The sequence below is a fragment of the Propithecus coquereli genome, unplaced genomic scaffold (genome assembly GCF_000956105.1).
Source record: "Propithecus coquereli isolate 6110/MARCELLA unplaced genomic scaffold, Pcoq_1.0 Scaffold14, whole genome shotgun sequence".
Taxonomy (NCBI): Eukaryota; Metazoa; Chordata; class Mammalia; order Primates; family Indriidae; genus Propithecus; species Propithecus coquereli.
Genome location: NW_012138302.1, coordinates 12,009,523 through 12,023,669, shown reverse-complemented (window position 1 = coordinate 12,023,669; position 14,147 = coordinate 12,009,523). Strand labels below are relative to the sequence as shown.

Here is a 14,147-nt window from a genome sequence, read left to right as displayed (position 1 = left end):
AAAAAGTTGTTACTTTGAAAAGATAAACAAAATTGATAGACCATTAGCCAGATTAACTAGAAATAGAAGAGCAGGGACTCAAATAAGCTCGATTAGAAATGAAAGGCCCCTGGCTGCGGAGGAGTCCTAGACGCAGCTGCCGTGCTGGGGCTTGAGCAGCCGCCTCCTCCACCGCCAAGGACCGGAGAGCCCTGCACAGGTTTAGACCCAGTGTGCCTGGTGGGCTGTGCCCAGGTTCAGAGCCATGCCAACCTGTGGGTGAAGCCTGAGGCAGTAATGGAGCCACTACAGCAGCAGCAGCAGCAGCAGCAGCAACAACAGAAGCAGCCGCACCTGGCTCCTCTGCAGATGGATGCCAGAGAGAAGCAGGGACAGCAGACGAGAGAAATCCCATTCTTGTATGCCCAGAAGCCAATCACACAGCCAACTCTCCTTTCTCCTGCACCTGGGAGGCCTTCTGGCAGCCCTGCCCTGGGTCCCTTAGCCAGAGTTCCATCGGCCACAGCAGTGGCCCGAGTTTTTGAACAGGGCAATGTGAACTCAGAGCCTGAGGAAGAGGAAGGAGGTTTGGAAGATGACGATGGAGATGATGAAGTTGCAGAGGTGACTGAGAAAGAAACCCAGGCTGCTTCAAAATATTTTCATGGGCAGAAAGCAACTCGCCAAGAACCCTGAGGAGCACCTGTGTCCAATCTACTGCCAGCACCCGGGCTCCCACTGCATGGACAACAAGCTAAAGAAGACCATACCAAAGATGCCTCCAAGGCCCCACCTTCCGTCCCCACAGCAGGGCAGCCGGGCTGGAATCTGGATGAGCAGCACAAGCAGAATGGTGGTCTGGCCTGGAGTGATGATGCAGATGGAGGCCGGGGGGGAAGAGAGATCTCTCGTGATTTTGCCAAGCTGTATGAACTGGACAGTGATCCTGAAAGGAAAGAGTTCCTGGATGACCTCTTCATCTTTATGCAACAGAGGGGGACCCCCATCAACCGAATCCCCATCATGGCCAAGCAGATCCTGGACCTGTACATGCTGTACAAGCTGGTGACCGAGAGGGGGGCCTGGTGGAGATCGTTAACAAGAAGATCTGGAGGGAGATCACCAAAGGCCTGAACCTGCCCACGTCCATCACCAGCGCCGCCTTCGCCCTCAGGACCCAGTACATGAAGTATCTATACGCCTATGAGTGTGAGAAGAAAGTCCTGAGCTCCCCAGCTGAGCTCCAGGCAGCCATTGTTGGCAACCGGAGGGAGGGCCGACGGCCCAGCTACAGCTCCTCCCTCTTTGGTTACTCACCCGCTGCTGCTACTGCTGCTGCTGGGGCCCCTGCCCTTCTCTCCCCACCCAAAATCCGCTTCCCCATCCTCGGGCTTTGCTCCAGCCGTGGCACCAATACCAGTAGCCCTCGGGTACCGCCAGCAACCACTCTCAGGAAAGGTGATGGAGTCCCCGTGACAACAGTGCCCGTGCCAAATCGCCTGGCTGTGCCTGTGGCCTCGGCAGGCCAGCAGGCCAGTGCTCGGACCGCCGCGCCGGAGCAGCTGCGGGAGCGGCTGGAGTCAGGGGAGCCTCCTGAGAAGAAGGTATCGAGGCTGTCCGCGGAGCAGCAGCGCCTGGTGCAGCAGGCCTTGCAGCGCAACTTCTTCAGCACGGCCCGGCAGCTCCCCGTGAAAGTCAGGATCAACGGCAGGGAAGACAGAGCAGAGACCTCAGCGGCAGCACCGAACCTGACCGCGAGCAGCATCGGGAGCGTTAACATGTCGGTGGACGTCGACGGCACCACCTACGCGGGTGTGCTGTTTGCCCAGAAGCCTGTGGTCCACCTCATCGCGGGGTCTGCTCCCCAGAGCCGGGGCAGCGCCAGCAGCAGCGGCAGCTCCCACTGCTCGCCGAGCCCTACCTCGTCCCGGGCACCCCCGGCGCGGAGCCCTCCACCAGCCGGTCCCTCTGACGGCTGGACCCGCTCCCCACTCTCCTGCTGAGAGTGAAGGAAGTTGCTGCACAGAATTTACCTCATCTCACGGAGCCCGTGTGAACACCATTGGGCCAGACACTGCGCATTTGGACGCGTCCGTCTGTCCAGGCTCCATTCAGGTCCTGCTGTACTCTGGGGGCAGAGAGAGGCCGGAGGGGCAGGACAGGGCAGCGTTGTCCAATCAGGGATTGTCCTGGAGAACTGGGTGGGGGTCTGTGGGCGTCCAGCTTTCTCCAGGGTTCCCCGGCCACCTCCCACCCCGGAGCACAGTGTATGGACAATCTGTAAGCCAGGGCTGGAGGCCCTCCATTCCCCTTCCCCTTTAATTTATTTCCCTTCCCCTGTCTTCTGCCACGACCCCAGGGTCACTCGTCTCCTCCCCTGCTCGGTCCCTCAGCTTTTAAGTCCCACGTGGGGCTGTCAGGAACCATGACCACGCCCTTCATGGGCCTTCTCTGCTGAGCATGGGATGCGGCCCTCCTAGCCCACGTTGCCTACTGTTTGCTTTCTAGGGTGTGGGTCCCTCAAATTCAGGTCTAGAATCAGTCCTCAGGGCCCGTGTCCCCCTTCAGTGGTCCCAGGAAGGAGCAGGTGAGGGTTGTCTTCAGGGCCAGGGCCCGCAGGGCATCTGCTGAGGGCAGGCAGAGCCTCTGGGCTGTCCAGGCCCTCGCACCCCTTTCACGTGGACCCTTTCTGACCCCCCAAACCTCATGCTCCCACTTGCCCTTGTTGGCCAGCTCTCCCCTTGCCCCCGCCTTCTCTCACGGGGCCATCTCAGCCCCACCATCCCCAAACGTGCCAATGTCAGGTTCATTGAAATACCTCAGATTTGTAATTGTCGATGTTTGATTCTTCAGGAAGTATTTGCATCTCTGAAATCTTTTTTATGTGTGTTTTGCTGACTTTTGTTTTTTATTTTAAAATTTTTATTGTTATTGTTGTAGCACCAAAGAAATGAAAACAAATGACCCCCAAAGCCAAGCAAGTGATTTGGTACCCCTCACTGGCCCTTCCCTAGAACCCCAGCGCGGAGGCGGGGGAGGCAGGCGGGGGCGACGACTCAGGGATCTCAGTGACGGGAGGTGAATGGAGAGACCCGCTCTCATGCCGGTCGGGGCCTGAAACCGCACCGGTTCTGAAGCGGGTCCTTGACCTGTTTCCTGCCACACAACCCCCCCAGGTGACCAGGGTGGGGGCAGGACATCTCCCCTTTGCCCAATTCCCAGCTCAGGACACGTGGAGGCTGTGGGCCTTGCCCGTCCTGCGGGCGGCAGCTCGAGCTGCCCCTGGGAGTGTGGAGGTGCGGAGAAAGCTCTGTCTCTCCTCTGCGGCCCTGGGGTAGGGCAGGTGCTCCTGTGTCGTAAGGAAAAGGTGATTCTTGCTCCAGGCTCGCTTCACCCAAGCAAGCCCTGAAGAGTTCAGTGCAACACCACCGTCGTCGGGCCGTGGTGGTGGGAAGACACCGCGTGTGACATGAGCCGTGTGTGGCGACACAGCTAGCATTCGGTCCTGTCTAGGAAAGCAAAAGGAAATCAAAAGCTTGAGCACAAAACAGATACCTCAGCCTGGTAAGCTGCAGCTCTGCTGGACTGCGTCTCCCCTCCCCGGCCCGCCGCGCTCACACGCGCACGCGCACCCGGCCCGTCCACGGGGGCTGACCTTCCTCGGGCCTCAGAGGCCTCGCCCACGGGGCAAGTGAAAGGCGTGGTGGAGAAAGGCCCCTGGGTCTGGTGTCAGTAAGGAGCCCAGTTGGCTGGGGCTGGACCCATGTGAAGGTGTCTCCGACATTGGGCCAGTGTGTCTTTCTCAGGGTTTGGTCAGGAAGGATGGACTCTTCCCGCCCAGAGGATGCAGGGACAGCACACTATGTCTTTCTGGTCATTGGATCCTCTCGCTTTCCCCAGGCAGCTTGCCTGACCTCACCCTCCGAGCAAACCCTCACTGCCCTCTAGGACAACAGCAGGGTCTCAGCCAAAAAGCTCAAGATTGGGGGTGCCAGCTGGTGCCCCCAGGAGTGGGGCCCTGGCCCAAGCAGAGCTTTCCCTGCGAATGCAGTCCTGAAGGCCATGTGCTAGGCAGTCAGCCAGGGCAGCTCTGTCCCCTCCCCCTTCCCGTCTTATATGTATTCTAACCAGGAAAAATGTGATAGCACATGGGTAGCCTAGGCAGAGAATAAAACCTCAGATGGCAAAAAAAAAAAAAAAAGAAATGAAAAAGGAGACATTAGAACTGATACCACAGAAATACAAAATACCATCCATGAATACTACCAAAACCTCTACACACACAAACTGGAAAATGTAGAGGAAATGAATAAATTCCTGGAAACACACAACCTCCCAAGCCTGAACCAGGAAGAAGAAGAAATCCCAAACACACCAATAATTATTGGGGAAAGGGAGCCTTATTCAATAAATAGTGCTGGGAAAACTGGATAGCCACATGCAGAAGAATGAAACAGGACCCCTATCTCTCGCCATATACAAAAATTAATTCAAGGTAGATAAAAGACTTAGATGTAAGGCATGAAGCCATAAAAATTCTAGAAGAAAATGTAAGGAAAACTCTTCTAGACATCAGCCTAGGCAAAGAATTTATTACTAAGACCCCAAAGGCAAATACAGCAATGACAATAATAAATAAACGGGACTTAATTAAATTAAAGAGCTTCTGCACAGCAAAGGAAATAATCGACAGAGTTAATAGACTTGCAGAATGCGAGAAATATTCTCAAACTATACATCTGATAAAGGGCTTAATCCACAATCTACAAGGAACTCAGCAAGAAAAAAAAACATCAAAAAGTGGGCAAAAGACAGGAACAGATGTTTTTCAAAAGAAGATAGACAGATGCCCAAGAAATATATGAAAAAATGTTCAACATCACTAATTATCAGGGAAATGCAAATTAAAACCACAATGAGATACCACTTTGTTTGTGTCAGAATGGCCATAATTAAAAGGTCAAAAAACACTAGATGCCGGTGTGGATGCAGAGAGACAGGGACGCTTATACACTGTTGGTGGGACTGCAGGTTAGTGCAGCCTCTATGGAAAACTGTATGGAGATTCCTCAAAGAAATAAATACAGACTTACCATTCAATTCAGCAATCCCACTGCTCAGTATCTACCCAAAGGAAAAGAAGTCATTTTATCAAAAAGACACCTGCACTCAAATGTTTATTGCAGCACAATTCACAAATGCAAAGATGTGGAATCAACCTAGGTGCCCATCAATTCATGAGTGGATAAAGAAAATGTGATATATGTATACCATGGAGTACTACTCAGCTATAAAAAGGAATGAAATAATGTCTTTTGCAGCAACTTGCATAGAACTGGAAAACATCATCCTAAGTGAAGTATCTCAAGAATGTAAAAATAAACACCACATGTACTCTCTAATAATTGGGAGCTAAATTATGGGCACAAAAAGACATAAGGACGTTGGAAAATAAGAAGGAGAGAGGGTGGGAGAGGGTAACGAATAAAAACTTACCTGTTGGGCCCTGCACAGTGGCTCACATCTGTAATCCTAGCACTTTGGGAGGCCGAGGTAGGATGATTGCTTGAGGTCAGGAGTTCGAGACCAGCTTGAGCAAGAACGAGACTCTGTCTCTACAAAATATAGGAAAACTAGTCAGGCTTGGTGGCGTGTGCCTGTAGTCTCAGCAACTTGGGAAGCTGAGGCAGGAGGATCGCTGGATCCCAGGAGTTTGAGGTTGTAGTGAGCTGTGATGATGCCACTGCACTCTAGCCTAGGTGACAGAGCAAGACCTTCTCTCAAAAAAAAAAAAAAAGAAACTTACCTATTGGTTACAATGAACACTATCTGGAGATGGGCACACCAAAAGCCTCAACTTAAGCCTTATAAAAGGTATCCATGTAACAAAAACATTTATACTCCCTTAATATTTTAAAATTTTAAAAAAACCCACAAGTGTTTTATACCAGTTCATGTACAGTCGAAGATCATTTAAACCCTTTAGTTCCATTCCCTACCCCTAGACATTTAGGGTATAATTGTCATACATTTTATTTTGTTATATAGATTCACAATACATTATTATTACTATTACTTTAAACAATTTTCCTTTAAAATTTTTTAAATGATAAAAAATTCCTTTAATGTGTACTCACATATTTACTATAATATTTCTGGCATCCTTCATTTCTTTGTGTAGATATGTTACCATCTGATATTTTTTTTTTCCCCTGAAGAACTGCCTTGAACATTTTTTTTTTTTTTTGGTAGTTCAGGCCTACTGATAATAAATTCTCTCAACTTTTCTTTTTGAAAATTTATAAAAATTTGTCCTCATTTTTGAAAGATATTTTCACTTTCATCATAGAATTCTAGGTTTACATATTTTTGTTTTAGCACTTAAATGTCATTTAGCACTTAAAAAATACAGCGCTATGTTTCTTAGTGTCAAAAAGAAGTATGCTGCCATTCTATATACATAGAATATTTTTTTCTCTCGTTTTTGAAAATTTTTCTTTATCCCTGGTTTTGAGCAATTTGATTATGATATACCTTGGTGTGATTAAGTGAGTACGTGTGTGTGTGTGTGTGTGTGTGCACGCACATACACTAGGGTTGACCTTCTTGGATGTGGACATTTAAACTTTTCATCGGAAAATTTTGACAATTATTCTTCAAATATTTTTTCTGCCCCTCCCCCCACTATTTTTTCTGAGACTACAAGTATACATTTATTAGCATCCGCAATATTACTCCATAGTTCATTAACACTCTGTGTTTTGTTCTACATTTTTCTCCTCGTACTTCACCTTAGATTCTATTGCTATGTCTCCAAGTTCACTTCTTTTCAAATTCATATATTTTTTCTTTCATATTTATCTGATATTAATCTTGTTCACTGAAGTTTATATTTTTGATATTTTTTAGCCTTTAGAAGTTTCGTTTGGGACTTATTTTATGTCTTCCATTTCTCTCCTTATTCTATTTTCCTTTCAATACCTGTACATAATTGTAACAGCTATTTTAATGCCCTTGTCTACCAGTTCATAATCATGTCTGTCATTTCTGGGTCTGTTTCTATTGATGGATTAGTGTTCATTTGTTTGGTTTTTTCCTACTGGCTCAAAGTCATATTTTTTTGTCTCTTGTTATGTCTTGTAATATTTTATTGAATTCTAGACATTTTGACTACTGTGTCATTGAGGATCTGGAGTTTGCTGTTTTCCTTGAAAGAGTGTTACGCTTTATTTTAACAGAGAATTATTTGTGGATCAGTTTGATTCCTTAGAGACCTGCTTTTAAGCTTTTCTAGGGCAGTTCCAGAATAAGCTTTATTGCAGAGATTGTTCAGCCCATGACTAAGGTATAATTCCTCTGGGGCTTTCACTGAACGCTCCAGCTGATCACCAAGGCTTTTCCAATTTGCCTGGTTGGAGCTAGAACATTTCTCTGTCTTCTGTGAGCCCTGGGAATTGTTCTGATTACAACTCATGGTCATTCTTTGCCTGGCCTTATGCCATTTCACTTTACATATACGTGATTTTTTTTATTTGGGGGACTTCAGTGAACCACCTATGCAGATTTCTGGAGATCTTTTTCTGCATAGCTCCCTTCTTGCTATAGCCCTGCCATGAAAATTTCTAACACCTCAATTTCCTCATCTCTAATATCATCCTCACATCAGTGAGGTCAGCAGGCTCCTTTCAGGTTCTCCTTTCCTGAGCCCACAGTCAAAAATTGCCTTCAGGAAGAAAGCTGGAGCAATTTGGGACTCACCTTGTCTGTTTACTTTTTTTCAAGCATCACAGTCCTGCACTGCCTGTTGTCCAACGTTGGACAATTCTTTTATATGATTTGTCCTGTTGTCAGTTGTTTATGAGGATGTTGAGTTCATCCCATATTACTTCATCATGGCTCAAAGTGAGAATACTCTACCCTGGTCTTTGACTCCCGGCTCTCTTGTTCACATTTTCCCATTCCTCGCTCTCCTGACTCAAATCACATCCCTGATTCCACAACCCACTTCCAAGACTCCCCCTTACCCAAAGGTCTAGCTATCAGCGATGTAAGATGACCTTTGCCTAGGGCTATTTTTCTCCTTTAAGAAATACATTATACTCTCTGTTTTCACTTTCTCACTTCCAATTCACGCTTTGATCTAATACAGTTTGAATTTCACTAATCCCACACCACTGTCACTGCTGAGTCTGTGGACAGAAACCAATAATCTCCTCATTCTCAAATGCAGTGAAAGCATTTCTGTCCCATTTTATTGGATTTCTCTTATTCCTATCCAAGTTCTGCCACTTATCTAGATATAAGGCCTTGGCTTTATTACTTGACTTTCTTGAGTCTCATTTTCCTCATATATTAAAAGAACATAATAATATCTACCTCACAGTGTTGTCAAAAGATTAAATGAAATGCAATTATAATGTGCTTAGCCAAGTGTCTGGCACATAGAAGATACTTCATAATTAATAGCCATGATTATTACCTTTCTACTAATTTCCACGACATTATTGTCTCCTGGTTGTCTGCGGCCATTAGGTGGGTCTCCTTTAAAGATTCCTCTTCCTCTGACTGTCCTTTAAAATGTACTGTGTCCATGCTTCAGTACTCTGTTATTTCGGTTTTTGTTTGTTTTTACATTTTATATTATTGCTTTAAAAATAAAATATTGAAAAGTATTGAGTAGAAGCAAAAGAACATTTATGAAATAGATGTAGGATAAAAGGGAAACCAGTACAACTTACATCCCTGTTCCTACCACCCTTTGGAAGAAATAGCATCTTATACTCATCTTTGGAACCTCCTGTGTGCATTGCTGGGATCCTATACCCTACCCTTCCCCTACAGAGACAACCTCTATCCCGATTTTTGTGTTTATCATTTCCTCATTTATTTTTTAAATTTTACCACATGTGTATAGTTTTGCAAGCATTCGAACTTTATGTAAAAAGAATCATACTGGGTATTCTCTTTTGCAACTTTATTTTTCCACTTAACATTATGTTCTTGAGGTTCATCCATGTCGTTTCTGAACCTCTGTTTCATGACTTTTTATTGCTGCATCATTCCATTATATGAATGCTCCACGATTTCTTTAGCTTTTTATTGTTGATGGATATTTGGGTTATTTCCAATTTTTTGTTAGTACAGTAATGCTGCTATCAACTTCATTTCTATGTCTTCTCTGAAATTTTCTAGGATATATATCCAGGACTGGTATTGCTAGGTGAGAGGGTTTGCATATCTTTACCAGGTAATTGAAAATTGTTTTTCAAAACAATTGAATCAATTTGCACTTCATCTTCATTGCATAAATGTTCCAGTTATTTGGCATCCTTAGCAACACTTGATAACTCATACTTTCCTGATTTATTTTTTACTCTATCCACACTCCCTTAGCTTCAACCACCACTTCTGTGCTGTTGACCACCAAATGTTTATCTGTAGCATGTATCTTTCTCCTAAGCTCCAGATCCATATACTCAACTGCCTATTTAATATCTCCTCCTGGTTGTCTTCGGGCAGAGCAAATGTAACATGCCCCAAATGAAGCATATCATTTTCAGTGAATTGCACCATCTTTACCCCACCATCCAGATGAGAAACCAAGACATCACTCTGGACTTCTTCCTTTCCCTTTTATCCAATATCCCATGGGTAGGAAAATTCCATTAATTCTACTTACTAAAGACCTGTCACATCTACTCCCTCTGAGCGACTGTGGTTCACTCATGTTTCTGGTGCTCCTTTTTCAGAGCTAATAGTAAGATGGCAATTCCTCATTCCATGAAGTCGGTAAGATGCTATGACTTGCTTAGACAATGAAATGTGTCCATATGCAGATAACGTATGGCATTATCAGGCAGAAGGTGTAAGACTCAGTGCATGATTCACCTTGATCCATACCCCTGCCCCAATGACTGGCAACATTACATCTGGTGGAGGCTCCACCAGTCTTGATTCCTGAGTGAGAACACATGGAGCAGAACCCTGCTTATAAATAATCAACATGTAGCACAAATAAAAAATAAAGCTTTGGTGTTTTAGGTCACTGGAAATTTGAAGTTATTTGTAACTACAGCATTACCTAGACCATTCTAACAAATATACTCTTATTTCCACCTTCATGACTGTTCAACACATACCAGCAGCAGGGCTAGAGAGTTTTCCAGTTCCCTTGGAGTTCACTGCTATGAATTTTGATTTTTTTTTTTTTTTTTTGCAGCTTCCTGAATTAACTCTTATGTTGGCATAAAAATCATAGCCTTTGAATGCCCAGCTTCAGAGCATGCTGAGTTCTTTCCAAGTGGCATTAGTTGAGGTTTGGCACTTTCTTCCAGAGCACAGCCATCCTGTATCTGCATAAAAGTCAGCTGCTATCTTCTTTCCAAAGCCATCAAATCCCAAAATAGCATAAGTTGGGAGCAGGCTAATATCTTCCTGGCAAAGTCCAGTGTTAGGTTTCAAGGGCACCATTTAACATCCATCTGACCGAGGGACATAACCTAGGCTGTGTGTGCAATGCTCAAAGACCCACAGAATTTTGCTGTGAAGGAACTAATCTAATTGAAGCCATGTTATGACACTAACTGAGTAAAAGGAAATTAACATTGGTTGAGCACCTTCAAGGGGCAAGTATTTTATGTTAAACTGTCTTGTTTAATTTTCAAAACCACCCTGTGTGTTAGATACTATTAGTCTAGCTGACAAGTCATTCTGAGAAAACAGATTCAAACTGAGTGAGTGACTGGCCAAGGTCATGGTAAAGATTCTGTGTTTAAAGCCCAGAGCTTAGGGCTACTCATAAGGTGTTCTTTGATTCCATCATGGACTCAGTTGTGTCTCTTCACTTAACATAAGGTTAAAAAATAACCCAAATGCAGGCAAATGAGTTTTCTGAGTCTTGACTCGCCCATCTAACAAGTAGAGCCTCCTACTTACTCTGTGGATAGCAGTGCTGGAGAGAAAATATACAGAAAAAGACAAGATAGACCAGATGAGAGGAATAAATCCCTGCCCTCAAGGGGCTCTTGACATACACGAGTATACACTGATATGCAGGCAGATTAATTCAATGTGATGTGATAAATGCATCCATCCATTCATTCTCCAAACATTTACTCAGGGCTGAGGATTCGGAGACAGAATCTCAGCCTCTGCCTTCAAGGAGCTCACATTTCAGTGTCACAGGTAGAACAAGAGAAGTCTATCAAGTGGGAGCATCAAGGAGTACACGACCAGTTCTCACAGGTGAGTCAGCAAAAATTTCATTCTGGGGTGATTCTGGAGATTCTGAGGTTTTGAAAGATAAGTTGATGACAACTAAAGAAAGAATATTTCGGCCGGGCGCGGTGGCTCACGCCTGTAATCCTAGCTCTCTGGGAGGCTGAGGCGGGCGGATTGTTTGAGCTCAGGAGTTCGAAACCAGCCTGAGCAAGAGCGAGATCCCGTCTCTACTAAAAATAGAAAGAAATTAATTGGACAACTAAAAATATATATAGAAAAAATTAGCCAGGCATGGTGGCGCATGCCTGTAGTCCCAGCTACTCGGGAGGCTGAGGCAGAAGGATCGCTTGAGCCCAGGAGTTTCAGGTTGCTGTGAGCTAGGCTGACGCCACGGCACTCTGGCCCGGGCAACACAGTGAGACTCTGTCTCAAAAAAAAAAAAAAAAAAGAAAGAAAGAAAGAATATTTCATGCCTCTAGAGAGCATAAGCCGAGGCCCAGAGGGCAGGGCTGTGAATTCTGTCCCAGAGCCTTGAAGTCAGCTGAGCCTTACAGGATGACTAGCAACAGACATGGCTGGCAAGGTGAAGGAAGGAACCATCAGAACAGACAGAACAGGAGATGCCAAGGCAGGGAGGCTTCTTTGGGGGGAACTGCAAGCAGTTAAGCAGGCCTGTGGTGCGAGCTTCACATGTGTCAGAAAATGAACCTGGAGAACAAAGGTCAGAGGTGCATGGAGAGCCTTGAGTGGTTTGCAAAGAAAGCAGAGATACCTCTTATAGACAGCTACGGATACAATGTCAGTGCATATTTTTAAAAAGCCCTTAAAATAGAGTTTAGCACATGGTAAGCCCTCAATTAATGTTAGCTATTATGATTTTAAATTATTTTCTTCATCAGCTTAGGCTGCTATAACAAATACCATAGACGGGGTGACTTATAAATGACAGAAATTTGTTTCTCACAGTTCTGAAGCCTGGAAGCTTGAGATCAAGGTGCCAGCATGGCCAAGTTCTGGTGAGGGCCCTCTTTCTGGGTAACAGACAGCTGCCTTCTCACTGTGTCCTCACGTGGTGGGGAAGACAGAGAGAGAGAGAGATTAAGAGAATGAGAATGACAGACAAAGAGAGACAGAGAGAAAGTGAGACAGAGTGTGAGCTCCTCTGGGTCTTTTCTCATAAAGATACTAATCCCATCATGGGGGATGCACCCTCTTACCTCATCGTAATCACCCCCCAAAGGCCTCACCTCCAAATACCATTACATTAGGGATTAGGGCTTCAACATGAACTTTGGGAGGACATAAAGATTCAGTCCATGGGAATTATCATTAAAAAAAGACATTATAAGTCTAGATGGAGTGACCAGCCTGGGCAACATAGCAAGACCCCTGTCTCTACAAAATATTTTAAAAATTAGCCAGGCATGGTGGTATGTGCCTATAGTCCCAGCTACCTAGGAGGTTGAGGCAGGAGGATTGCCTGAGTCCAGGAATTTGAGGCTACAGTGACTTATGATGACACCACTGCACTCTAGCCCAGGCAACAGAGCAAGACCCTATCTCTAAAAACAAAAAGCATTATAAGGAGGAAATAATAAATAATATGGCCACATTTTCCTTTTGTAATTTAAAAAGACCATCCTGGTAGTGTGGGATACCCTAAGTGAAGAGCCCTCTTGCACATGGGCAGTAACTATGGTGCTGGCAGATTAGACCCAGGCTCCTTCTCTGTGCTGCCACAGTTCCTCTGCTTCCCTCTCTTCCCATACTTAGAATACTCTCGGAGATTATCTGCTTATACACTGATCTCTCACATTAGATTGTGAGTTTCTTGAGGCCAGAAAGTGCATTGATCTCTGTGTCCTCAGCATTGCCTGGCAGAGAGCGTGTATGAAAAAAATATTTAAAAGAACCTGAAGCCATACTACCGCAAACCACTGCAGCTGGTCTCTGCTCTACTTGGAGAGATTTTCTTTCCATATTCCAATTCAAGTGCCTTATCATTGCAGCCTGACCTGGTCCCAGGCTTATGATGTCATGTTTCAAAAGTTCCTACTCAGACCCTGGGTGTTAAGCATGGTGTCCATGTCCCACTCACTTCCCAGAATCATCCACATGGAGTTTCCAGTTTTTTTCCCTTGCCTTGAAATTGACGACAAATGAAATTTACAAACCCATCAGGGAAATGACCTCAGCACTCAAGTCATTTCCTGGGGCAGTTTACATTCTTAAATGTATGGAGAGGTTGAGGTGTTTTTTTTTTTTAATTCCCTGGACCACTGGTAAACCGTTTTCACCCACATAAATGGGTGGGAGATGGTGTCACAGCTCAGGAGAAGCTATTGTTGCTTTAGCCTCCCCTTCGTGCTTAATGAGTGACTGAAGTTTCTCTGACTTTGGCTCCCTCTTGGAGGCTGACATGCCGGCTCACTGGGGCTTGTCTCAGACCTTCTGCCACTTGAGATGATGCATGGTCAGAGAGCTCAAGAAGAAATCGATTTTTCAACGTCGTAGCATTAGGCTGCATGTCCTACTGACACATCGCACATGGATCTCTTAGCCATTCGTTAATTTGAGCAACATTTATAGAGCTCTTACAGTGGACAAGCCTGTGCCGGATTCTGAGGTCACAAAGGTGAGAAAGGCATGTGCCCTGCCCTGGAGGAGGAGAACATTACGCTGTTTCCAAGATAAAACAAGCATGACTAAGACTTGCTTTGTTCATATCAATGAGTTTGCAAGGTAGATCGTTAAAGAATATGTATAACCACATGGCTATGGTACAATTAATACATTATTGAGGGTAGCAAGGGCTTTAAGGGAAATATATACATATATGCTGTAGTTTATATATGATACAGTGTTTATATACAGTTATCTACAGTGTTTATATATATATATACACAGTGTATATGTGTATTTGTATACCTATTCACATTCATTTAATC

The 14,147-nt window shown here is 45.1% G+C and overlaps 1 pseudogene; it reads left to right on the top strand.

Moving 5' to 3' along the window:
• Positions 1–261: 261 nt before the first annotated feature.
• On the top strand, positions 262–1,951 carry LOC105806312 (annotated as a pseudogene).
• Positions 1,952–14,147: the final 12,196 nt, after the last annotated feature.